A 27,307-nucleotide genomic window follows, 5' to 3' on the forward strand; every position below is an offset into this window, starting at 1 on the left:
GATAGGAACCTGCTTTTAACCAAGAGCGATGCTCCTGTGGGAGGCTTGCTCATAGAATTTACAGTGCAGAAGGAGGCCATTCGGCCCATCGAGTCTGCACCGGCTCTTGGAAAGAGCACTCTACCCAAGCCCACACCGGCACCCTGTCCCCATAACCCAGTAACCCCACCCAACACTAAGGGCAATTTTTGGACACTAAGGGTAATTTATCATGGCCAATCCACCTAACCTGCACATCTTTGGACTGTGGGAGGAAACCGGAGCACCCGGAGGAAACCCACGCAGACACGGGGAGAACGTGCAGACTCCGCACAGACAGTGACCCAAGCCGGGAATCGAACCTGGGACCCTGGAGCTGTGAAGCAATTGTGCTAACCACCATGCTAACGTGCTGCTCCTGTGCCTGTTTTAACTTTGGTTCTGTTATGGTGGATGGAAGTTCAACTGCAGCCGCTTGCAGTTGTGGCTGCAGTTTGAGAGCCAATTCCTTTGCTATTTTATCAGCAAATCTATTGTCACATGAGACTTCATCGTCTGCGGTAGTGTGCCCTTCACACTTTAAAATGGCTATCTTGCTGGGCAGCTGAACAGCATCTCGTAAATTTATAACCAATTTAGCATGTTTAATAGGTTGACAGAGGAAGTTATGATTCCCCTGTTTTTCCATAATTGGCCAAAATCATGTACTGCCCCAAAAGCGGATCGGGAATCATATAAATATTAACTGTTTTATTTTTAGCTAGAATACATGCTTTCGTAAGGGCAAACTATTTGGCCGCTTGAGCAGACGTTCCTGAAGGCAGAGCAAAAGCTTTCACTATCTCGAATGGATTTACTGTTGCATAGCCGGCCAGGTGAGTCATATCATTTGATCAGTTTGCTGACCATTGGTGAAAAAGATGATGTCTGGATTTTCTCGTGAGTGAATCAGGTCGAGGGGCTGTGATGGCTTCAACCAATTGTAAACAGTCATGCTTATGCATATGTTCTGCTTCCGAGCACGCGGGTAAGAGTGTAGCAGGGTTGACAGCTGGAGCTCGCTTGTAGTTAAAGTTGGTTTTGGAGAGGATTACTTCGTACCCAGTGTGTCGAGCCGCAGTAAAATGCTATGTTGCAGATGAATTAAGCAGCAGCAAAACTGATTTTTTTTCTCCTACGGCTGCTGTGGCTGCTACTGCTCTGAAGCAATCTGGCATACCCTTTACCACAGCACATAGGGCCACCGAGTAATAGGCAAGGGGTCTTTTCCCTCCTCAATGCTCTTGCACCAGGACCCCTCTTGCAAATCCCCCTGCTTCATTCACATAAAGAGTAAAGGGCTTGCTGAAATTAGGAAGTCCTAAGGCAGGGGCACTAATCATGGCTTGTTACAAATTACGAAATGCTTGCTCCCTCTCTGGGACCCAGGTAACAACTGAAGGGGCATCCTGTTGGGAAGTCTTGCGCAGTACTGCGTCCATCTCTCTATACTCCGGTATCCACTGCCTGCAATAGCCCACCATGCCGAGGAAGGTAAAGGTTTCCTTTTTCGTGCGTGGAGTTGGAACCCTTGCTACAGCCTGTACGCTTTCAGACCCAAGCCTCCGCTGTCTTTGCTGCAGCTGAAATCCCAAATACTGAACTGTCTCCTGACAGAGTTGCAGCTTGTCCATTGAGACCCTATGCCCTCTTTCTGCCAGATGTGATAATAACAAAAGAGTATTTTGTTGACAAACTAGCCCTCCCTCTGAGGCTATCAATAAATCGTCAGCATATTGAGGGAATGTTGAGCCTGCAGACAACTGGCACTCGTCCCAGTCTCTTTCAATACTGTTAATTCCGATATGTAAAGGCAAATAGATATTGACTTCTGGGTGCAATGGTATAGAGAAAAAGTCTGAGAAAGTATCCGTTGTTGGTGGTATGGAAGACAAAATGACATTTATGTCCGGCATCAATGGAGCAATAGTGATAACAATTTTATTGATGGTTCTGAGATCTTGCACAGACCACCACTCGCTGGGTCTTCTTACTTTTGGAATGGGGAGAATAGGGGTGTTACAGGGGCTTTGTGTTCTGTTCAGCATCCCTTGCTGTAATAGCACATTGATCACTCCCTCTATCCCTTTTTCTACTTCCGGAGCCAAACTGTATTGTTTTAAGCAGGGCAGGGCAACGTTCTTCTGTAACTGCACCCTATGCGCTGGGGCAGAATGTACTTTTCCAACATGATTTTTATGTTGGGCCCATAGATGTGCCAGTACCTGGGCCAGGATTGAAGGGAGTAAATGCTGGCTCTTTTTGGGTGGTTGTTGTCTTTCAAATGTAGCGGGCCATTGCTCCTCTTTCCAGGTCACTTTGCCCTCCTGTTTGCCATAGAATTCTATCAGGCAATTTCGTCCGTCTATTTCAATATAAATCCCGTGTATTACTTTTTTCCTTTGGTCTCTTTGATCACTTCTCCTATTTGCTTTGCCTTAGCTGGATGTCTTACGGCCAATGTTAAATGGGGTTCTGAAGTTAAACCCATCCTAAAAAGGTCCCTCTGTCTATGGGTCAATTGTACTAACATTCCTAATCCCACAACACGTCTGCTGTCCTAAGTGACTTTGTGTTTGGAAATTGTATGCGTGCTCATCCTCACGAGCATACCAAGCCGTGCAATGGGTCACTATATTCTCTCATCTGGACTCTATCAGGTATTTTAATAGCTGTGCCCAAGGTTCATTAATCTTTTGTCAGGCTTCCTGCAGTTTTTAATTTTTTTTTTATCAGTGGTACTGTAAGGGTTAACTTTCAGCTGCCAGCATAGAACACAGACACAGAGCGATTGGGCGCAGGCTCAGAAGTTATTAAATTTTGCAGCTGGTGAGCTCGTATTTGAGACAGTTCTATAAACATTCCATTCTCAATGCAATGTATTACCGCTCCTAATTTGCAGAGTGTCTGTCTGCCTAATAGGGGAAGGTGTCGCTAGTTGCGGTACATCCTTCCTGGGGTTAAATGCTTCTTGGCCCCTTGCATGATAGCCCCTATCCCTCTATTTGCTAACCAGTGTTCAAGGGACTCATTTCCTTCCTTCAAATGCACCCAGCCCCCATTTATGCCAGGTGGGTCTTCAATCCCTTACTTCAAAGCTGACCAAGATGCACCATAAGAGTATTTTTGAAGCAGCAAAACATCCCCTGGGAGGGGGCTATGAATAGCACACATTTAAGTCAATTTCCAATGATTGATTTTATAGGCATTAGCTATTCTTAGAGACATATATTTTTTCTTTGTCAATTCAGAAAAGATCAACTGTCTGCTGAAATGGTTAATGTTTCCTGCAGAATCTAAGGGGCGGAGTACTTGGCATGATGCCATTTACGTTTTTTCACGTAATCTAAAAACGTAATCATATTCAATTACTTTTATTCGTAAAGGCACTTTCTTTCTTATAAACTGATAGTAATTTCCAACGTTTCCGTTCATAAGAGAAATCTCAACAAAAATCACTTAAGTTATAATCTCTGACTCTGACTCACAATGACAGACGATAAAAAATACAACCCACTTAGCACTTCATGCTTTGACTAAAATTAATTGGTTAAACAAAACACACAGATTCTCACAGTTCACAAATATCACAGTTAACTGTTAGCCTTATCTCACACATAAATCTGAATTCCTTTTTCTACAGGAACCCATCTGTTACACTTTTATCTTAATTTGCTATTTCCTTTTGCTCCCCTGTTTTTTGTTTTGAGAGGGGGTCAGCTTCATTAGATTCCTATGCGGGACATATAGGTTTTCCTACCTCATTCCGTTGCTTTACGATTGTTTCTTTTCATTTTCTTACTCATTTTGACTCCTTATCCTTCTTTAAGGATGTCACCTTTATTCTCACTCCGGATGTCTTTACCGAAGCTTCGGGATGACCTGTGAGGGGACGTTGAGTTTATTGCTCATCGTTCCTTCTGCAAAGTACTTTAGAACATATACATAACAATAACAACGACCGTGGAAATCATTTACAAATACTACAGGGAGCGCACACCGGTGTTTATCCTTTCACGAACCTCAAAGTTTTAAAAAGAAATTTTAGTCACTTTGGCCCCTTTTTCTTCCCATGCAGCTATCATTAATTTATTAATTAAGATAACTCTCCTAGCATGAGTCACTGGCCAGTAATTAAGGCTGCCGAGCCGCAGACCCCCCTTTCAACCGGGGTCGCGCTATGACTCTCTCCCACAGGCGCCGCGTCGACTGCGCGCCCATTGATTGCCAGCGATTCTCCAGTCCCTCTGCTTCAGATCAGTGCTGGGATCAAAATACAGTGGCAATATATAAAGCCTATCTTCCTGATGGTGAAATACTGGCGGTCGACAGAAGACACATAATTTCAGACTCAGGGTAGCCTGAAGCTATTCAGATAGCTCAGCTGGACAAGGCTGACCTGACACATCCCAGAATGCACCAGAACTGATATCAGTGATGCCTACAACCACAAGAGTTGCTGGCATTTTAACAAAGCCTCCATTTTTATGTCAGAAATACATGAGCTTTAGACTGGTGATGACATTTCTAATAATTGAAAACAGTTGATGCGATAATCAGCCCAATACAATCATCAAAATCAAATGGTGCTGTGTGACTTATACTTCTAAATTTTGGCACTTAGGGTTTTAAAAAAATGCTGCGCACATCTACAGTTAAACTGCAATTGGTTTATGCCACCAGTGGTATTGGACGGTCTTTTGCCAATGCTTAAGATGCGTGGAGAGTTTGTACGATTCCAAACTGACCCTGATAGCCAAGCTGCAAGGTCTGGCTTTGGGCCTCATCTTTCTAAACTCCATTGAGTACAGACCCAGAGTCCTCAACCACTCCTCATATGACAAGTCCTTCATTCCGGGGATCATTTGTGGTGTGGTAGGAATCAGGGAAGATTTGTGGTGCGGGGGGAGGGGGGGGGGGGGGCGGGGGGGGGGGTGTCAGGTGGTGTGCCGGCCACGGCGCTTTGCTATCGGACCACCTGCTCAAGCTGGCAGGCTTTCCATGTCTGCAGGGTGTAATAGATTGCACACATGTGACCATGAGACCATAAGAGCATAAGATTATTCAGCCCATCAAACCTGCTCCGCCATTTAATGATGGCTGATAGGTTTTGCATCCCTTTCTCCTGCCTTCTCCCCATAAACCCTGATCCCCTATCTATTCCTGTCTTAACAAAGACATTCAGTGATTTGGCCTCCACAGCCTTCTGCAGTAATGAATTCCACAGATTCACCAACCTCTGGGTGAAGAAATTCCTCCCCATCTCAGTTATAAAGGATCTTCCCTTCAATCTGAGGCTGTGCCCTCGGGGTTTGGTCTCTACTACAAGTGGAAACATCGCCACATTCACTCTATCTAGGCCTCTCAGTATTCTGTAAGTTTCAATGAGATTCCCCCCTCATCTTTCTAAACTCCATTGAGTACAGACCCAGAGTCCTCAACCACTCATCATATGACAAGTCCTTCATTCCGGGGATCATTTGTGGTGTGGTAGGAATCAGGGAAGATTTGTGGTGCGGGGGGGGGAGGGGGGGGGGGGTCGGGTGTCAGGTGGTGTGCCGGCCACGGCGCTTTGCTATCGGACCACCTGCTCAAGCTGGCAGGACGAAAGCGGGATCCCTGGGAACCCCCTCATATTCCACGCCATGCATAAATTTTGAGAATCCTCCCCTTTGTTCTTGGCTTCATTCACATCATCCATCACTCCCATCTCTCCATCAGCAATGGTGATGCTGCCTGCCTACCAAACAGATCAAAAGCCTCCACCTCAGCGGCAGTCAGGGTGCTCAGGTCTGCCACACTTCCACCCACCATTTTCCCTGCTGTTACGGACCATTTTCTCCTGAAGCCGGAAGGGAAAGGTGAGTCTCCAGACAATGATCAACTGACCACTTCCTCCCCTGGCTCCCTTTAGGCCCATGATAAGTCCTCCTGGATGTCTCTCCCTCACGTTCACACAACCTGAAGGGCACTGGGCACTGAGAGTCAGATACCTGCCACCCACATGGAGCCGTTCCTCATGATGCAGCTGCTGATGGGACAAACTATTCTTTCACCCATTCAGCTGATCTGGCACTGGAACCCCCCATCGCTGACAGTAAATTCCACTCAGAACGTTTCTTTTTTCTGTAAAAATACACTTTATTCATAAAATCACTGAAAGAAACATTACTCAAATGTTTCAAATTGTCATAACTTAAGAAAGTGCAATGATATTCACATTTTCTCCAGAGGTCAAGGTGCACTCTGAGGCGCTTCAATTCAGTAATAAAAACATTACAAACATTTCGATATTTTAATCACAGAGAGTACAATGCTTGTCGACCCATATACATTGCAACCACACCCACATGTTCTGGGCCTGCCCCAGACTTGTTGGGTTCTGGACAGCTTTCTTCGAGGCAGTGGGGGTGAGAGTGGAGCCATGCCCGAGAGTGACAGTCTTCAGGGTTTCGGACCAGCCAGAACTTCATATGGGGAAGAGGGCCGATGACCTTGCTTTTGCTTCCCTAATCACACGCCAGAGAATCCTGCTTGGCTGGCGACCAGCAGCACCACCCAGTGGAATGGCTGGCAGACCTGTCAGAATTTCTCCACCTGGAGAACATCAAGTACACCATCCGAGGGTTGGACAAGGGCTTCCACAAAGCACGGGGGCCATTCATCAGCCTGTTCCAAGACCTGTTCGAGGCCAATAGCGAATAGGAAGGGAGGGGTGAGGGGGGGACCAGTGAGGGCAGATAGGACCACAAAGAGCAGATAGGAAATAGGGAGAGAGTGGGGCAGCAAGCGAGGGACCCAGGGAAACATCAGGAGGAGACACAGGAAAAGACCGAGGAGGGGACCGGAGAGCTCCCCAACAAAGCAATAGGGGCAACAGTAACAAAATTGTACATACGAACCGTCTCGTTCACCTATTGTACAGTGTATAGATATAAAAATCCAACAAAAATATTTTAAAGTAAAATTTTAAAAAGACAGCGAGGTCGGGAGCGTGGGGGTTAAGGGGGTAGGGTCTTTGATTTGATTTGATTTATTATTATCACATGTATTAGTATACAGTGAAAAGTATTGTTTCTTGCATGCTGTACAGTCAACGCATACCGTACATAGGGAAGGAAGGAGAAACTGCAGAATGTAATGTTACAGTCATAGCTGGGGTGTCGAAAAACGATCAACTTAATACGAGGTAAGTCCATCCAAAAGTCTGATGGCAGCAGGGAAGAAGCTGTTCTTGAGTCAGTTGGTATGTGACCTCAAACTTTTGTAACTTTTTCCTGATGGAAGCTGGTGGAAGAGAGTATGTCCGGGGTGCGTGGGGTCCTCAATTATACTGGTTGCCTTTCTGAGGCAGCGGGAATTATAGACAGAGTCAATGGATGGGAGGCTGGTATGCGTGTTGGACTGAGCTACATTCATGACCTTTTGTAGTTTCCTGCGGTCTTGGGGAGAGCAGGATCCATAGCAAGCTGTGATACAACCAGAAAAAATGCTTTCAATGGTGCATCTGTAGAAGTTGGTGAGTGTCGTAGCTGACATGCCAAATTTCCTTAGTCTTCTGAGAAGGTAGAGTCATTGGTGGGCTTTCTTAACGATATTGTCGGCATAGGAGGACCAGGACAGGTTGTTGGTAATCTGAACACCTAAAAACTTGAACCTCTCGACCCTTTCTACTTCGTTCCCATTGATGCAGACAGGGACATGTTCTCCACTACGCTTCCTGAAGTTGATGACAATCTCCTTCGTTTTGTTGACATTGAGGGAGAGATAATTGTCGTCGCACCAGTTCACCAGATTCTCTATCTCATTCCTGTACTCTTTCTCGTCATTGTTTGAAATCTGACCCACTAAGGTTGTGTTGGGGGGGGTTATCTCCAATTTTGTGAATTGTATCTGGTCACACAGACTTGTTTATTTTGTATAGTATGCAATGAAAAGCCATATACATTGGCCATGTTGCACTCTGCGGTGCTTCAATATCGTTACATACAGTTAGGGTTAAGTACACAGTCCGAGGGTTTTACACAGTTTGCAGCCCTCGGCGAACATTGGCTGAAATGCCTTACACAGGGGCCCTTCCCCATTACACCTTGGCAGCGTCTGCCACAAGCTTGGGCTTGTCCCTCAGGCTGTAGTCTTGGACTTTGAAATGTGCCAATCTGCAACACACAGGCGAAGACAATACTTTGCACTGGAAAATGAACTAATTTTGGTAGACCAAAGGGCGGCTTTCACCGAGTTGATGATCCTCCAGCAACAGTTGATGTTTGTCTTGGCGTGTATCCCTGGGGACAACCCTGAGAGCACAGAGTCCTGTATCACAGAATTGCTTGGGATGAACCTTGACAAATACCACTGTATGTCTCGCCAGACCTTCTTTGCAAAGGCACATTCCACAAGGAGGTGTGCAACCTTCTCATTCCCCCCTGTAGCCACTTCAAGGGCAGCATGCAGTGGCGCAGACTTCAGGCCTGAATGAAGGATCTGACAGGGAGTGACCGTCTCACCACCAGCCAAGCTAGGTCTTGGTGCTTGTTTGAAAGATCTGGTGATGAGACAGTCTGCCCATCCGACAGCATCCAAAATCTCCTTTTCCCTTAGGGCTTTGAGGACAATACGTGCAGGCCACTGCTTGATCATCTTGTGGTCAAAGGTGTTTCTCTTAACAACTTTATCCATGAGGGACAGGTGATACGACACGATCCAACCACTTGGAGCATTCCACGGCAACGTGACCAGTCCCATCCTTCGCAACACCGGGGACAGGTAGAACCTCAGTATGTAGTGACACTTGGTGTTTACGTATCGAGGATCTATGCACAGCTTGATGCAGCCACAATTAAGATGAGGGTGATGTTGGGCACATTTTTTCCTCCCTTATCCAGAGATTTGTATATGGTGTCCCTTCGGACACAATCCATTTTGGATCTCCAGATGAACTCAAAGATGGCTTGGGTGATGACAGCAGCGTAGGATCGGAGTATAGTCCAGACCATCCCAGAGAGTACCTCCACCTGATGACCATGTTTTTTGCCAGTAATGGAGAGTGAGCATTGCTCCCACATGCCCAGTTTCTGGTTTACCTTGAAAGTTCTGGTGATGAGGCAATACACTCCTCCCAGTTCTTGCTGCATGCCCAGCCGCACTGAACCATATCCCCAGCACCTGCAGGTAAGCTGACCTGACGGTGAAGGGGATAAAGGATCGGTCAGCCCAGTTTCCAAAGTGCATGGCCTCGCTCTTGTCATGGTTTACCTTGGCTCCTGAGGCCAATTCGAACTAATCGCAGACTGCCATTTACTTTTGAACATTGAGGTTCATTTTTCTTCGCTTACACAATCATTTTCAATTGACTAGAATTAATTCAGCTTCAACTTCCAAGTTAAATTAATTTTGTGTGAGTGGCGTCTAGTGAAGTAGCTCAACAATGAATACAGAATTGGAAATTGGCACTTTTGCACTATTTATTGCAAACAAGTTCTATTTAATTGCAGTAATATTTTTCCACCAACACAGGTCATTGCTGTGTGTTGTGTAGTTCAGTTGACCATAAAAAGAAACAGCCCACACCCATCTAATCTTGTCTCCATTGGGTTGAAAGTGGGCAGTGTCTATTAGTATGAAATTACTGAGTGCACTATTCACTGAAGGTGCAAGCTATCGATCCTACAGTCCAACATCTTTGGTCAATTATCATACAGAAGAGTTTCATGCAAACGTCTTAAGGAGTTAATATCACAAAGTACCATTACACCTCCCCAAATGTGTACTAAGTTGCTGACCATTTCCTTGGATGCTCAAATTTCAGTTATTTAGACAGGTCAATCAAGTTTGATACACCCGCTATCCAACCTAATTGTAAAAACCTAGAGCAGTGTCTATCAGCAGAAAATCAGTACCGACCACACAAATACACACTGCTCTTTCTTTTTTCTGTTTATATTGGCCCAGATTTAGCAGAAGTAATGATGGTGAAACTGTCAGGATTTGCCTTCATTATTCCACTGTAACTGACAGCAACTTCCGCAGTCCGCTCGTGTGCAGACTAAGGCGGAAATCCAGAGGTTGCTGTCAATGATTCTACACTTCTTCAGAGGGTGTGCTGTTGAGGCGCCCCCAGACTGCAATCTATGAACTGACAAACACCTCCACTCTTTTGTAGTTAGTCATGCTGTAAAAATATTGAAAATATTGAGTGTGAACTGTTTTTAACAGCGTACAGAATTACTGCTAAACACCCTCAATGACTCTGAAAGAGTAATGTTATAATAATAATAATCTTTGTTATCACAAGTAAGCTTACATTAACATTGCAATGAAGTTACTGCGAAAATCTCCTAGTCGCCACATTCCGGTGCTTGTTCAGACACACAGAGGCGAATTCAGAATGTCCAATTCACCTAACAGGTTGGGACTTTTGGGAGGAAAATGGAGCACCCGGAGGAAAGCCATGCAGACACAGGGAGAACGTGCAGACTCTGCACAGTGACCCAAGCCGGAAATCGAACCTGGGACCCTGGCGCTGTGAAGCAAACGTAATAGCACTATTACATTTATGGACTATCAAATTGCTCCATTATTTAAAAAAATATTCCACACATTTTTAATTTTTTTATATTTATTCTTATTTTAGCTACTATCTTATTCCAGTCATGATTATTTATGATGCTATCTGAAACCTTTAATTATAAGTGAAGGATTGAAGGTGTTTTTAACTTGCTGGTTTGCCATGAATGAATACATCAATACTTGTTTACCTGCTGACTGACATCCTTACTATTGCAGACCAGGACATCCCCTTGACTTGGTGTCAGATCGAAACTGCCGCTGGGAAAGGGGTAAGCCAGGGCACAGTGATTGCATTGAGTACCATTGTTTCAAATCCTGCGCAATAATTTAGTTTGCCTTTTTATCCTCTCTCATTGACTTTTTTAATATTCTTACACAGAGATGTGAGAGTAGCTGGCAAAAATTGTGTCCATCCCAATTGTTCCTGAGAAGGTAATATACTAAACTGTATAACAAAAACTAACTAAACAGGATTTAGTGGCAATATGAATAAGTCCAGGTCTCTTTGATGTTTATCTCGCTATTTAAATGTGCTTGAAAATGGAGATCATTGGCTGCAGGCCACTCATTGGTGTGGTGAGTCACCGTACTTTACCTCTTTGATTGCTGAAGTAACCTTAGTGCTGAGGGGGCTGCTGGCAAAGACCTCAGTTGTCTTTTCTTAGCTAACCACATGCTCTCAGCAGTTTGCAAATGGCTGCAAGCAACCTCGTTCCTATGGGCAAGAGGATGCATGCATGCAAATCTCCCTTTTGGTACTCAGGACTTTAATAATTGAACTAAAAACTCTCTCCAAGTGTATACATTCGAAAAAATGTGATTGCCTTTGATTAATAATAAATAAAAAGCTGAAGTGCTTATATTTCAGACCATGCTGGATGTTTTTTTCCACAAGTCGCAGCGTGTCAATCATGGATCATTGTCCCTGTCCTGGTTCTTTCGTAGAATTAACCATTTAGTGCCATAGAATCATAGAATCTCTACAGTGCAGAAGAAGGCTATTCAGCCCATTGAGTCTGCGCTGACCTTCTGAAAGAGGGCACTACCTAGGCCCAAAAGAGAAAATGCTGGAAAATCTCAGCAGGTCTGGCAGGATCTGTAGTGACAGAAAAGAGCTAACGTGTCTAGTCCAGGCGACCCTTTGTCAAAGGGTCAAATGGGTATGGGCTGTTTCTCTACCTCGGCCCACTGCTCCACTCTAGCTCCATAACCCCGACTAACCTGCACGTCTTTGGACACTAAGGGACAATTTATCATGGCCAATCCTCATAACCCACAGAACTTTGGGCTGTGCGAATAAACTGGAGTACCCGAAGGAAACTCCTACAGACATGGGGAGAACATGTAAACTCCACACAGATAATCAGCCAAGGCCAGAATATCAAACCCCTGGTGCTGAGGCATCAGTGCTAACCACTGTGCCCCGTGTCACCTGCTAACCATGGTGCCTCTATTCTTTCAATCCTACTCTCTATCCTTTCCCAAATGCCCTGTAACTGTTTCCATGTGATGTATTTAACCAATTCTCTTTTGAAATCTAGCATTGAACCTGCTTCCACGGCCCAATGACAAATCAGACCTGCATCCTGTTTCAGAGGCATTAGTAGAAAATGTGATGAACGTTTACTGCCTTATCATCATGTAAGATGATGTCCCCTTTAAGACCGGGCATGTAACCCTGGGGACTCCGCCTCTGGCTCCGCCCATCTGTGAGCCATATATAAAGGGCTGCCTCATGAGCGATGAACTGCATCAGTATCTGCTCATCAAAGGCATCGCCTCGAGCAGAACGACCAGTTATAACCCACGGGGAAACGGGCAGGTGGAGAGGGACAACACGACAGTGTGGAAGGCTGTCCTTCTGGCCCTGCGGTCGAGAAGTCTCCCAACCACCTGCTGGCAGGAGGTCCTACCCGATGCCCTACACTCCATTAGGTCACTCCTCTGCACGGCCACGAATGAGATCCCTCACAACCGATTGTTTGTCTTCCCCAGGAAGTCTACCTCTGGGGTCTCGCTTCCACCTTGGCTGATGGCTCCGGGACCTGTTCTTCTCCGGAGGCACGCGAGGAGCCATAAAACGGACCCCCTGGTCGAAAGGGTCCGGCTGTTCCACGCCAACCCCAGTTACGTGGGACCCCAGGGGAACTAGGCAGGGCCGGGGGTAGCGGTGCCGGCGCCGGCGGGGTGTGTAAAGGGGGGGGGGGGGGCGCCCGGTAGGTGCTCACCAATGGGGGGTAGGGCTGGAAGGGGGTGTGTTGTAGGGGGCACCGGGTCCTGCAGGGGAGCGGTGCGGGAAGGGGCGTCTCTGGTGGGGGATCCAGCGGGTGCCAGATCCCGGAGGGAAACCATATCTTGCCTGCCGTCGGGGTACTCAACGTAGGCGTAACTGGGGTTGGCGTGGAGCAGCCGGACTCTTTCGACCAGGGGGTCCATTTTCTGGCTCCTCGCCTGCCTCCGGAGAAGAACAGGTCCCGGAGCCATCAGCCAAGGTGGAAGCGAGACCCCGGAGGTAGACTTCCTGGGGAAGACAAACAATCGGTTGTGAGGGATCTCATTCGTGGCCGTGCAGAGGAGCGACCTAATGGAGTGTAGGGCATCGGGTAGGACCTCCTGCCAGCGGGTGGTTGGGAGACTTCTCAACCGCAGGGCCAGAAGAACAGCCTTCCATACTGCCGCGTTCTCCCTCTCCAGCTGCCCGTTTCCCCGCGGGTTATAACTAGTCGTTCTGCTCGAGGCGATGCCTTTGCTGAGCAGATACTGACGCAGTTCATCGCTCATGAGGCAGCCCTTTATATGTGGCTCACAGATTGGCGGAGCCAGAGGCGGAGTCCCAAGGGTTCCAAGCCCTGTCTTAAAGGGGCCATCACCTTACATGATGATAAGGCAGTAACCGTTCATCACAGAAAGCAAGAATGTTCTTTCAAGCTGGTTTAACTCAATGTGAGTGGATCTTGTTGGCATGAACTGATCTGTCTGCACTGACAGTCATAGCAGCTTTAACGCTACAGTTAGGTATCTGGACCATTTATGTAATCTGAATACAGCCTCTAAAGAATACATGTGGGAAAGGTTTGTCTTGCTAAAACAGAGACAACAGAGCAAAGCAATCTATTCAAAAAGCTTGCTTCGTGAATGGATTCCGATCTCCACCAGTTCTTGTCAATCATTCAGATAGACCCTACTGATAACAATATATGGACAGACATGAATATTATAACACAAACACCACAGGGTTTTAATAAGAAAGTCAAAGAACAAGACTGCCATCTGACTTTGGCTCTGCCTTTGCTTTACTCCCCATATGAAGCCAAACTGGAATTTGCCAAAGGAAAGTTCTCTGTATTCCTTGCACAGCTGAAGTTCTTATTACAGGATTGAATTTGAACAGCCGGCCTCCAGGAATTTACCAGACAGCATGTAGGAGAGAAAGAGCTTGGCAGATGAGGATAGTGTTGAACAGCTGAGCCTTTGGAAGGCTATGGCACACGGCCAGATTTCTGATCTGCATACATACGGAACAGCTGGGAGATAAGTGTCCCAATTCTCGCCATATCCTTATTAGATTTGAAACAAGCTAACTTCCTGTTTTTACCTTGCTATCAGTCCCAAGGTAAAAGTGTGAGCGCAGGCAGAGTTTCCAGGTTTGTTCACATTGCGAGGCACAGCTGCTCTCAGAAGCAACTCGTGGGAATGCGATAAAAGCTGCACAAGTGAACACAAGGTGAGATTCTTCAGTGGCAGGAGTAGCAATTGATGCAATATCTTTGCACAGTAATGTTAGGTAATACAAATATAGACCTTGAAATACTGGCCTGCAGTACCAGGCTACAAGTATTTAATGCATTTGTATGAAATTTCTTTGTCCGCAATTTCCAAAAGAATAACTTGTATTTACCTTGCACCTTGCATAACCTCTGTACATCCAAAAGTATTTTACAACCAATGAAGTACTTCAAAAGTAGCCATTTCAATGTAAGGAACGCATCAGCCAATCTTCACATAGCAAGCCCTCACAAACAAGCAGTGTGACAATGAACATGTAATCTGTTTTAGTGGCATTGGCTGAAGGTGAAATATTTGAGATTATATTGTTCTATGCAGACTGACATCTTCTACTTATCTGAATATTTGGGCTGCTTCTACCCAGTTTTATGCGCTCCGAGGTCATGTGCAGCATGTGTTAGCGCGCATCTAAAGTTCCTCGCTAGCAATGTGATTTAGCAACCAATCTCACAAATGTGCTATTGACTCCTAAATCAACTGAACAACACCGCACAAGCTTTGAAGTGTTAGCATATTTAAACTGTGAGTGCAGCCCACTGCACAATCCATTAACAATGACAATGGGCAGGATTCTCCGGTTCCCCGGCCACGTGTATCTCGGCAGCGCCCCGTTCGCTGGTGGCACGATTCGCTCTTCCCGTCGCTTGACAATAGGATTTCCTATTGAAGCCACCCCACGCCATCAGGAAACCTGCAGGCTGGATGTGCTGCCAGTGGGAAAAGAGAATCCCAATGGCAAAGAATTCTGGCCAATGGGTTGGCATCTCCGGTCGCCGACGGCGTAATTGCGTTCGGCGATCGGCTGGAGAATCACAGTTCCCGGGGATCAAATCGGGGTGCGGCGCTGCGTTCATGATGCTCCGCCCCCTCCAAAGACGTATCGATGACCTCAGGAAATTGCCTGAGGCCCGCCCCCCCCCCCAATGCTCCGCCCCCAACTGGCAGAGTTCCCGATGGGAGCTCGGCGTGGCGGCTGCGGACTCAGTCCAGCACCGCCACAGGCGGGGGAGGGCCGATCCGCAGGCAAGGGGGGATGTTTTCAGGGGATGGGGGCACTATGGGGGTGGTGGTGTGAGGTCACGAGCCGGACAAAGGAGGGGCCTATTTTGTGGGCTGGGTTAACGAGCGGCCACCGCCATGTAGCACGGCACAGCTGCTGTAGGCCACTGCCGAGCGCAAGCACGGCCACAGGCCCAGAAATTCTCAGACCGTATTGGCAGCTAGAGCTGGGTGCTCTACTCTGCCGGCATGCTAGCCCGGCCAAACGAAGGATTTGTGGCCATTTACCCCATTTGTTCTGTCGGAAAACGCCACCGTTCCCACGCCGGCGTGAGGACATAACCTCAAAATCAGAGAATCCAGACCAATATCTTTGCCCCTTTTCTCCCCTCCTTTCCTAAAAATATCAACTTTGCTGAGGTACAGTTCCATAGACACCAGAAGTTTCTAGAATCCGACCCATGTTACCATGTCTCAATTGGACTGGCCGGACGGCATCGCAACTCGGCTTAATCTGTTCTCAGGGCTGCACGGTGGCGCAGTGGTTAGTACTGGGACTACTGCGCTGAGGATCTGGGTTTGAATCCCGGCCCTGGGTCACTGTCTGTGTGGGGTTTGCATATTCTCCCCGTGTCTGCGTGGGTTTCACCCCCACAACCCAAAGATGCGCAGGTTAGGTGGATTGGCCACGCTAAATTGCCCCTTAATTGGAAAGAAAATAATAATTGGGTATTCTAAAAAAAATTTTTAAACTCTGTTCTCAAGCATAGAACCATAGCGATTTACAACACAGGCGGCTAACCCCCCATGGGGTTGGTGGAGTACAAGGACGTATATTGAGCGGGCGCCGGCTCGCCCACGAGGGGCTGTCTAACAGGAGTTTAAATATTGTGACCCAGACCTGGACCAGCAGTTCCCAATTGTCCCGGGCTGGGACAGGAGCGTCATACGCTATGGCTGCAGCTGCAGCTTTATTCCTGTTGGGAATTCTTTAAAGGATTATCTATCAAAACTTGGTGTAAAGAATACCCACATTCTTGGAACCTCCAGCTTTGGATAACAACTGAAGTTTGATGGATTTTCTCCTTCCCAGACCAGGACCACTGAGACCAATTGCAGTGTCCTGGCCAAGATCAACTAACTCAACACAAATCAGGAATTCAATCTGGGACCTTCTATCTGTAGTGTTACACAAGGTGCTGCTTAAAGTCACTAAATCCTCAGTTTTGGAGATGATCCCACATGCAGAAAGCTTCTCTGACTGCTTACACTTGAGACCAGAGTTTCTGACCATTAAGTAAACCTGGGACACATGGTTACATTCCAAAGATGGTGTAACCAAGAAATTTCTCAAGGTAAAGCTCATGCATAAATGTCAGGACCTTGGGTCCCAGTCTAATTAGCCATCACTTGCAAATACCTCGCAGCTGAGGTCCTACAGCTGTCAGGCAATACAGTGCAGAAAGTTGTGCATTATCCTACCCTCCCCTGCCACCTGCTGCTTGCTATGTCTGCAATGATGAGGGGCACAACAAGCCAACAGGAAGAGCATGAAGCAGTCCCAGGAGTTCTAAAGCCCTTTGTGTTTGAAAATTAAGAATATAAAAGGATTCTGGCAGAGACAAATGCAATTGGAGTCGATAGTCTTCGTTGAAAAAAGTTTGATTTGCTTGACAAGGAAACTCAACACTTACGGAGATTGAAAGCAAGCACAAAATGACTACATGTACTAATTACATGTTTTATTATTTACACATTATTTGCATCAATTGCACTTAATACTTGTGGTGACAATTCAGTATCCAAGTGAAGAAAAATGCTTATTATTCATGCAGATGTCTTTTTAGAGGGCAGATAGAAACCACGTGGAACTGAAGAGCGCCTTGCATCTGAACGTCAACCATTGGCAGGAAAGATATGGGATGAGATACCAAGCATGATTGAAGAAAAGGTGACAATGAAGGCAGCTGACACTCCCAGGCACTATCCAGCAGGGAGTGCTTTTACTGAGTAGTTTGGGAAGGTACACACGATGGTGGACCTAAATTTCAAATAAAGCTATTAACACAGCAGCACTATATATTTCTGAGTCACTTCTGAATATTCTGAAGTGGTTAGAAAAGAATGATTGGTCCAGTACAAACAAGAACCTGCCACTCTTACCTAGTCTACTCTACATGTGACTCCAGTTACATGGCTCAAATTACTAGGTTTGAATTTTATTTCACAACTTGCCATGGTGGGATTGGGAACTCAGGACCTCTGAGATATTAGTCCAGCTAATAATGCTCCTGTCAGATATAGTATGCCTTCAATGAGACACTAAACAGAGGCTCTCTTAAACAGATCCCATGGCAGAATTCAAAGGCAAGTAGTTCCCAACCCCAACTATAAGGTGGGTCATAGGGCAACACGGTGGCTGAGTGGTTAGGACTGCAGTCTCACGGCACTGAGGTCCCGGGTTTGATCCTGGCTCTGGGTCATTGTCTGTGTGGAGTTTGCACATTCTCCCCGTGTTTGCGTGGGTCTCGCCCCCACAGCCCAAAGATGTGCAGGCTAGGTGGATTGGCCATGCTAAATTGCCCCTTAATTGGAAAAAATGAATTGGGTACTCTAAAAATAATTTTTAATTAAAAATGGGTCATTCGCCTCATTGGTGTTTGTGGATCATTGCTCCGTGTTTGCTTACATTAAATCAGTTACAGCACTCAAAGTAATAGCTCATTATCCATTTCACAGAAACAAATTAAAAATGTTAGATTCCTATGCTATCGATGCTGTGTTCTGTAGTGGAGGCATTGGCCATCATTTCAAATATCTTCGCATTTTTCACTTTTATAAGGATAAATTATTGTCTGAAACTTGACTACCACAATATCAAACGGTGTTGCTAATTTATTGTCAAAGTCTGCAGCTTGTGTAAAACCTGCAAATAATTTAGTCCACAAAATAGTAATGCAAGGTCCAATTGCATCATATTAAAATTTATGACCCGTAACTTCCAGTTATTGGCAGAAAGCCACGGGCCGCTGATTCTGAGACAGGAAACTGTGTACTTTCCTGTCCTCAGAAAGCACGGCGAACCTTCCGCTCCAGTGGCAACCTCGAGCCTCCAGCACAACAGTCTGTGCAGGCTCCAGCGCAGCGCAGTTCCGATGTAGCCCCTTCTCCTTGTGACACAGCAGCTACTGGAACGCCCATTGAGGGCAAGCATTTAAACTGCAGATTTATATTGAAGACGACAGGCAACATATTTAACAAGTGTTTCAAAGGTATGTAGAAGTTTTTTAAACAGTTTTTTTTTGCTCTTTCATTTGTAGATATTGCTGTTGTTGTTGGTCCTTTTAAAGTAATTTTTATTTTTTTATGATTAAATGTGATTATTTATAAGTGAACATAGGCTTTGTTATTTGTTTTAACTATTTAATTCTGCATTATAGTATCATACAACTTTATAACTTTATATTATCATATAACTTAACCCATGGCATGTTTATGGGCTGGTTTAGCTCAGTGGGCTAGACAGCTGGTTTGTAATGCAGAACAAGGCCAGCAGCACGGGTTCAATTCCCCGTCCCAGCTTACCCAGGCGGCGGAATGTGGCGACTAAGATCTTTTCACAGTAACTTCATATTTGTGACAATAAAAGATTATTATTAAATGTTTTAATTTAGATTATTGTCATAAGATTTTAAAAGAGCCCCAGGGCTTTTTGCTGTCACTGTCCTTGTAACATCTGATTTTGTTTCATTTGTATTAATAGAATCATTGTAGTGAGAAGAAAACTATTCGCCCATCAAGTATGCACCGACGCTCCGAAAGAGCAACCTACCCAGGCCCCCGTCCCAACCTGTTCCCGTAGCCCCTCCTAACCTTTGGACACTAAGAGGCAATTTAGCAAGGCTAATCCACCTAACCTACACATCTTTGGACTGTGGAAGGAAACCTAAGGGCCTAGAGAAAATGGTTAGCACCACTACCTCACAGCACCAGGGACCCGGGTTCAATTCCGGTGACTGTCTGTGTGAAGTTTGTATGTTCTCCCCCTGCGTGAATTTCCTCCGGGTGCTCCGATTTCCTCCCACAGTCCAAAGATGTGCAGGTTTGGTGGATTGGCCATGCTAAATTCTCCCTTAGGGTCCAGGGATGTACAGATTAGGTTCTGGCGATAGGGAAGGGGAGTGGGCCGAGGTAGGGTCCCCTTGGGTCGATGCAGACTTGATGGGCCGAATGGTTTCCTTCTACACTGTAAGCATTCTATGGTCCTATTCTCTGGCTCTAGGAAACCCATGCAAAAGAATGTGAAAACACCACAAGTCACCCAAGTTCCGAATTGAACACAGGTCCCTGGTGTTGTGAAGCAGCAGTGCTACCCACGTGCCACTGTTTCTGCCTTGATACTTCAATTATCTAATTCATTTGTATTTACCTCATAATTAAATATTGTGTTGGCTGTTTCAGTAATATTTTTGTAGAAGCTTGTACAGTTTAATGGAAAACATTTATTAACAAAAATAATTATATAAATGTCAAACTTTGAAGCCAATTAACATTTGACATAACATTTAACTTTATCAGCTGAACAATGACACTTTGTATAATAATCTCACTATTTAAGAAGGGTGGCAGGGATAATCCCGGGAACTACAGGCCGGTGAGCCTTACTTCAGTGGTAGGGAAATTACTGGAGAGAATTCTTCGAGACAGGATCTACTCCCATTTGGAAGCAAATGGACGTATTAGTGAGAGGCAGCACGGTTTTGTGAAGGGGAGGTCGTGTCTCACTAACTTGATAGAGTTTTTCGAGGAGGTCACTAAGATGATTGATGCAGGTAGGGCAGTAGATGTTGTCTATATGGACTTCAGTAAGGCCTTTGACAAGGTCCCTCATGGTAGACTAGTACAAAAGGTGAAGTCACACGGGATCAGGGGTGAACTGGCAAGGTGGATACAGAACTGGCTAGGCCATAGAAGGCAGAGGGTAGCAATGGAGGGATGCTTTTCTAATTGGAGGGCTGTGACCAGTGGTGTTCCACAGGGATCAGTGCTGGGACCTTTGCTCTTTGTAGTATATATAAATGATTTGGAGGAAAATGTAACTGGTCTGATTAGTAAGTTTGCAGACGACACAAAGGTTGGTGGAATTGCGGATAGCGATGAGGACTGTCTGAGGATACAGCAGGATTTAGATTGTCTGGAGACTTGGGCGGAGAGATGGCAGATGGAGTTTAACCTGGACAAATGTGAGGTAATGCATTTTGGAAGGGCTAATGCAGGTAGGGAATATACAGTGAATGGTAGAACCCTCAAGAGTATTGAAAGTCAAAGAGATCTAGGAGTACAGGTCCACAGATCACTGAAAGGGGCTACACAGGTGGAGAAGGTAGTCAAGAAGGCATACGGCATGCTTGCCTTCATTGGCCGGGGCATTGAGTATAAGAATTGGCAAGTCATGTTGCAGCTGTATAGAACCTTAGTTAGGCCACACTTGGAGTATAGTGTTCAATTCTGGTCGCCACACTACCAGAAGGATGTGGAGGCTTTAGAGAGGGTGCAGAAGAGATTTACCAGAATGTTGCCTGGTATGGAGGGCATAAGCTATGAGGAGCGATTGAATAAACTCGGTTTGTTCTCACTGGAACGAAGGAGGTTGAGGGGCGACCTGATAGAGGTATACAAAATTATGAGGGGCATAGACAGAGTGGATAGTCAGAGGCTTTTCCCCAGGGTAGAGGGGTCAATTACTAGGGGGCATAGGTTTAAGGTGAGAGGGGCAAAGTTTAGAGTAGATGTACGAGGCAAGTTTTTTACGCAGAGGGTAGTGGGTGCCTGGAACTCACTACCGGAGGAGGTAGTGGAGGCAGGGACGATAGGGACATTTAAGGGGCATCTTGACAAATATATGAATAGGATGGGAATAGAAGGATACGGACCCAGGAAGTGTAGAAGATTGTAGTTTAGTCGGGCAGTATGGTCGGCACGGGCTTGGAGGGCCGAAGGGCCTGTTCCTGTGCTGTACATTTCTTTGTTCTTTCGTTCTTTGTTATTTACAAATTTCTTGCAATAAAATATATATTCTCACTTAAACACAAGTCAATAAAAGATACTTTTCCACATAAACACAACAATTCTGTCAATTTGTAAAGTGGAGGGGAGGGAGGGGAGGGAAGAAGGGGGGAAGGGGAGCGAGGAGGAAAGGGAGAGAGGGAGGGAGTGAGATGTGGAGGGAGAGAGGGTTCAGACATATCAATTGTTAATTTTACAAGCTCATAGTCAGAAAGCTGCTGAAGCACATTCTCCTGGCACACATCTCCTCTGACATCATTTTATATGATGTGCTTTGTTTGTACGCTCTTAGGGGTGGGCAATTGATTTGCCTCCTCACCAGGTGGCTCTTCGCTCAAGATCCATGCACCTATGTCGAAGCCTCAAAAGAAGTTCACGGATATTAAGAAGCCGAGCTATAAGTGTGATGCCCCAGCACAGATGAAACATGACTACACATTTTGAATCTGCACTGAATGCTCCAAACCTGTCAGAGAGATAGTTCACATTAGCTTACATTGCATATGTCGACTAAGGCATTAAACTTTGTGGAAACATTTAAAGTAATCACTAAGGCTTGTAAGGATGAACATTACATCAGGGAGACTCTGAACCAACACAGCTTAAAATGCATTGCACAATCCAAATGTACTTTAGCTCTGAATCAGCTGGACGTGCTAATATTAATTGAAGGAATCAATACAACCAGTATCGAGGCCATGCTCATCCAAAACTAACTTCGCTGGGCCGCCCATATGCTAAGGATTTCAGAGCCCCGATTGCTAAGCAAATCTTCTTCATCCAGTTCAAGTAAGGAGGACAAGGAAGCTCTTCAATGACACCTTAAAGGCTTACCTCATGAAACGGAACATGGACGTCAATGCCTGGGAGACCCTTGCTCAGAAGAGACCTACTTAGAGGAATCTCCCGATTGAAGGGTCACATATCTTCAAGAACACCCGAAGCCAAGAGGAGGCCCAGAAAATGAGCCTCAGAAAGGAATACCCATGATCTAAATGTCCAAGGACCGATGCCACCATTTGGAAACTCCTGCCAAGTGAGTGATTGAAGATGTAGCTCTAGGATTGGACTCATCAGCCAAACAAGGACCCACAGGACCCATGACCAGTAACACTGAGTATCTTAGGGGGACAATCATACTCTTGAGTGAGCGATCGCCAAAGATTATATACACTCCAAACCCATTCTATCCCTTATAGTTCCTTTCATGGAAAAACAGCCTCAAGACAAACCAAAGTTTTTAAAAAATCTTTCTTTCACTTCCTGTGACTCCAAACTCACTTTATACAGTGAGGTTGTTGGATAGGGGCCGTTTCCATTAATTGTATAGCGATTGGCTTTAAGTGGTGATTATTAGTTTCTGGAATTAACAGCCTCATGACAACCCAAATTTTAAAACAAATAAAAATATATCTTCCTTTCACTTTATTTGTATTTTAAACATATTTATAAACACTAAACACTAATAATATAAAACATTAACTGACCAAAAAAATGGCTCCTGTTGTGTCATGGCAATCATAATAAAGACAAATTCCTCGAGGTTCGATTTAAGGAAATTTATTTACACAAATATACTTGTGGAGAGAGAGTGTTTCAGCTGCAAAGCCAAGGCACTGCACTCTGAGTTATGCAGTCAAAAACCATTATATTTATAGTAAGAAGTTTTACAACACCAGGTTAAAGTCCAACAGGAGTTGAGCGTTCTCCAAGGCGGCCTTCAGGACGCGCGACAACGCAGAATCGCCGAGCAGAAGCTTATAGCCAAGTTCCGCACACATGAGTGCGGCCTCAACCAGGACCTGGGATTCATGTCGCATTACATTCATCCCCCACCATCTGGCCTGCGAAATCCTACCAACTGTCCTGGCTTGAGACAATTCACACCTCTTTAACCTGGGGTTACCCCATCTCTGGATCTGTAAAGATTTAATCACCTGCTAATGCTCGCATTCCAAGCATTGTCTGCCATCTTTGAATTTGTCTATATATATATGTTTCTGGTACATACCTCTTCATTCACCTGAGGAAGGAGCAGCGCTCCGAAAGCTAGTGACATCGAAACAAACCTGTTGGACTTTAACCTGGTGTTGTAAAACTTCTTACTGTGCTCAGCCCAGTCCAACGCCGGCATCTCCACATTATATTTATAGGTTGAAATAAACAACTTTGAAGAGATAAAGCTTGGGAACATATGCAAGAGGGAATATGAATGTTTTGCACTTGGTTTAAAAACAATTTGAGTATGCATTTTGTTGTCCATCAGAAGAACAACTTATCATAATAATGCAGAGTACAAAATACTAAGCAGTATTTAGTTTACATAATTTGACCTACTTATTTTCGCTCAGAAGCAGAGTTAAAATATAGTAAATATTGTCAGCATGCTTCTAAATTGGTAACTCATTAACTTCCCTTCCACAAATCCCTCCTTGTTGATCTTTTGATCAACACCTTTTAGTATATTATCGTGACCTCCTTAGAGAAGGGTGGTTTATAATGTAAGGGGAACGGACGTATGACAGTTCCCTGTGTGTTATGAGCCTGGTAGCAAGGAGGCAAGGGGGCTAGGGCTGTTCTCCCGTGTTAGTACAATAAAAATATCTTGTGCAACATTAAAACAGTAACCAAGCGACAATCAAGATTACAATGGCGATTATAATCCAGAACACAATCCTCTGTCCTGACGATCCTACCATCCAAAACCAAAGTCCCATCCCTCATTTTCATGTAATCTTGTCACCGCTTTACGAATGTGATCCACCAGATTATCAATTTTTCTGAGTTATCAGGGATGTATGTGAACAGTCACTTCCAATCAGGGCACAAGTACCTCCCTTTTCAGCTAACAAGAGATCAAGAGCCATTCTATTCTGCAGGGCAACTGCTCTTATAGCGACCATCTCAGTTTCTATCTGGTCAACAGCTTCTGCAGTGTCCTTAGCTACCTGCTCAAGGATGTCTCGCAATTCGCGTAGTTTGTATGCATTAGTGGCTATTCCTAATGGTGATGTCATTATTCCCAGCATTTGTGCCCACATCATAACACTTCATGTCGTCCTGTGATGGGGATGGTCCTGCAGTTGCTGAATGTGATGCACATAAGGGACTACATATCCCAAATAGCCGGAGCCTTTTCTGGTATGGCCACAAATAAAATACGTGCCGTCATATGCGGTCAGGTTTCCTTTACTATCAGTCATCATTAATCTAATCGGATCCCCTTCCCAGGAGCCTCCACTAGTTTGATTTTCAACTCCTGACCAATCAAAGATGAATCGTCCTTTAGCTGTAAGGTGGAACATAGGGGGTTGCCAATTCAAGGTCTGATCACACTGACTTGTGCCGACTGGGTAGGTCTCATATGTTTTATGTTTCCTAAAGCATTTGCTACCCTTTGGGACTCCAGTGTAATTGGGAAGGATCAAACAGGGCGTTTGACGTGTTACATTAAACCTAGGACCCCACCATCCTTTAAATCTATTCATATCGTATCCAGCTAATCTCCAATCTAACATATCCTGTGTATCTTACCCATGCCCTGTATTATTCCGACTTAGGGCCCACTCTGCTATCTCGTTACTGGTGAATGGGATAGGTCGCACAGGGAAGCCCTCCCCCAAACATCTGGGAATTTGTGTACAAACCCAACAACTGAATTTATTTACCCTCTCTGCATGTGAGTGAGACATGTATATAAAGGTGTTAGTATGCAGTTTACCCTCTACATGATGTTGGATTAATATGATAATACAAAAACATCAACGCCGTCATTCTCTTCAGGTCAGCGTTTCGCAAGTACTCTCAAAGTTCCGTATGATGTAGTTCACACGAGTTGCATGGATCCCATCTGGCTTTTCTTTGACTTTAAAGGCTGTTCGGGCTGTTAGTAGCACTTGGTATGGTCCTTTCTACCGAGGAGAAAAATAATCTTTGTTTAGTGCTTTCACATATACTTGATCTCCAGGTTTAAAGGGTGTGTATTTCCCTCTTTTGGATGCATCTGAGCCTGTCGCACCTTTTCATGTTTTTTTTTCAACGGTTTCGCACATGGCCTGGACATATTTTAGTGATGCCTCATCTGCCCATATTAAGGCTACTGCCGCTGGAGTCATTGGGGTTTAGTTCCAGTTGTCATGGGATGTTCCATTAATATCTCATGCGGGGTTAAGCCAGTATTACGATTTCTCTGATTTCTCAGGGCATACATTACTATGGGTATGGCATCTGGCCACAGCAGCCCATTTTGTTGACACACTTTTGTAACTGCAGTTTTAATTATTCCATCCGCTCTTTCCATCATTGCTGAGGGTTGTGGCTGATATGGTATTTGCAATTTCCAATCAAATCCCATGGTTTCTGTTAGGGCTTTGGTCAATTTGCTAGTGAAATCAGTGCCCCTGTCATTGTTAATACCCATTGGCATCCCAAACCTAGGTATTATTTCCTTTAACCATTCTCTGCGACCAGAATATTTACCATTGTTCTAGCATCATCTCTTTTGGTTGGAAAAGCCTCTACCCGCCGTGAAAACATGTCCACTATCACCGATTATTCCTTTGACAAATCATACATGCATTTCAACTTCATCTTCACTCTTTGATTTCTCCTCTTGTCTTAACCTGTGACTTTGTGACCTTGTTACTACACAATCCAGAAAAATCCCAAGATATTCGTCCTTCAACCCTTCAGTTGTCTAATTTTCCACTGGCTTATCAACCACAGTAGGCATCACTCCCACCTGCAATCCAGCTCTATCGTTACCCAAGATAAACTGTATTCCTGGACAAGATAGTTTCTCTATTACTCCTACTACCACTTCACCAGTCTTCACTGGACTTTCCAACCTAACCTTATGTAATGGAACACCACTCCTCTCACCCTGAATTCCACATATTACCACCTTTTTTGGCAACATTCTTCCCAGACTACATAACTCCTCATCTCCTACAATCAAAGATTGACTAGCTCCCGTAACTCTTGAAATTGTAACTTCTTTACCTGCTCCTCCTGATACACATGAGTAAACTTTACCCACACAAGCAAATTCTTTAAAAAGATCTGGCACCTTCTTATCAATCAACTCTTGATCACGCTGTACAATCTTTTGCACCTCCTTCGCTTCACTTGGGCTTTCCTTTACCACTTTAACAAACCCCACTGTCTTATCCTGTTTTACCACATCAGCCTTCCCAGTGCTTTTCTTCAACCACCAACACTGTGACTTTACATGGCCTAGTATATTACAGTGAAAACATTTGAAACTTTTCATTTCTTTTCCACCCTCCTGGATTTCTTTTTTTAATCTGAGGTACACTCTCCTTATTATCTCCCATCAGATCACCTTTATCTTTACCACTTGAGTATTTCTCATGTCCCCAGTTTCTATTCCTCACAGGCTGAAACTGATGTCGGAAACCAAACTTTGATTTATGAACTAATTCATAATCATCTGCCATTTCTGCAGTTTTAACCCTCTGTTCTTCCACATGAGTTCTCACTACATCAGGAATTGAATTTTTAAACTCCTCCAAAAGTATAATTTCTCTGAGAGCTTCATACGTTTGGTTTATTTTCAAAGCCCTTATCCACCTATCAAAATTGTCTTAATAGCAATCTGCTTTTAGCCAAGAGCGATGCTCCTGTAGAGAGGCTTGCTCCTGTGCCTGTTTCAACTTTGGTTCTGTTATGGTGGACGGAAGTTCAACTGCAGAAGCTTGTAGTTGTGTTGCTGTTTGAGAGCTACTTTTTTGCTATTTTATCAGCAAATCTATTGCCGCATGAGACTTCACCGTCTGCGGTAGTGTGCGCTTCACACTTTAAAACGGCTATCTTGCTGGGCAGCTGAACAGCATCTAGTAAATTTAAA

The 27,307-nt window shown here is 45.0% G+C and overlaps 1 long non-coding RNA gene across 1 annotated transcript in view; it reads left to right on the plus strand.

The window, feature by feature from the left end:
• Nucleotides 1-755: 755 nt before the first annotated feature.
• The window catches only part of LOC140410564 (uncharacterized), a 60,031-nt gene continuing 33,479 nt past the window's right edge, over nt 756-27,307 (plus strand). Inside the window, exon 1 of the long non-coding RNA XR_011940688.1 lies at nt 756-854. This is a non-coding gene — a long non-coding RNA (uncharacterized lncRNA). The remainder of the gene's footprint in view (nt 855-27,307) is intronic.

Source organism: Scyliorhinus torazame, chromosome 4 (genome assembly GCF_047496885.1).
Source record: "Scyliorhinus torazame isolate Kashiwa2021f chromosome 4, sScyTor2.1, whole genome shotgun sequence".
In the NCBI taxonomy this organism is placed as follows: Eukaryota; Metazoa; Chordata; class Chondrichthyes; order Carcharhiniformes; family Scyliorhinidae; genus Scyliorhinus; species Scyliorhinus torazame.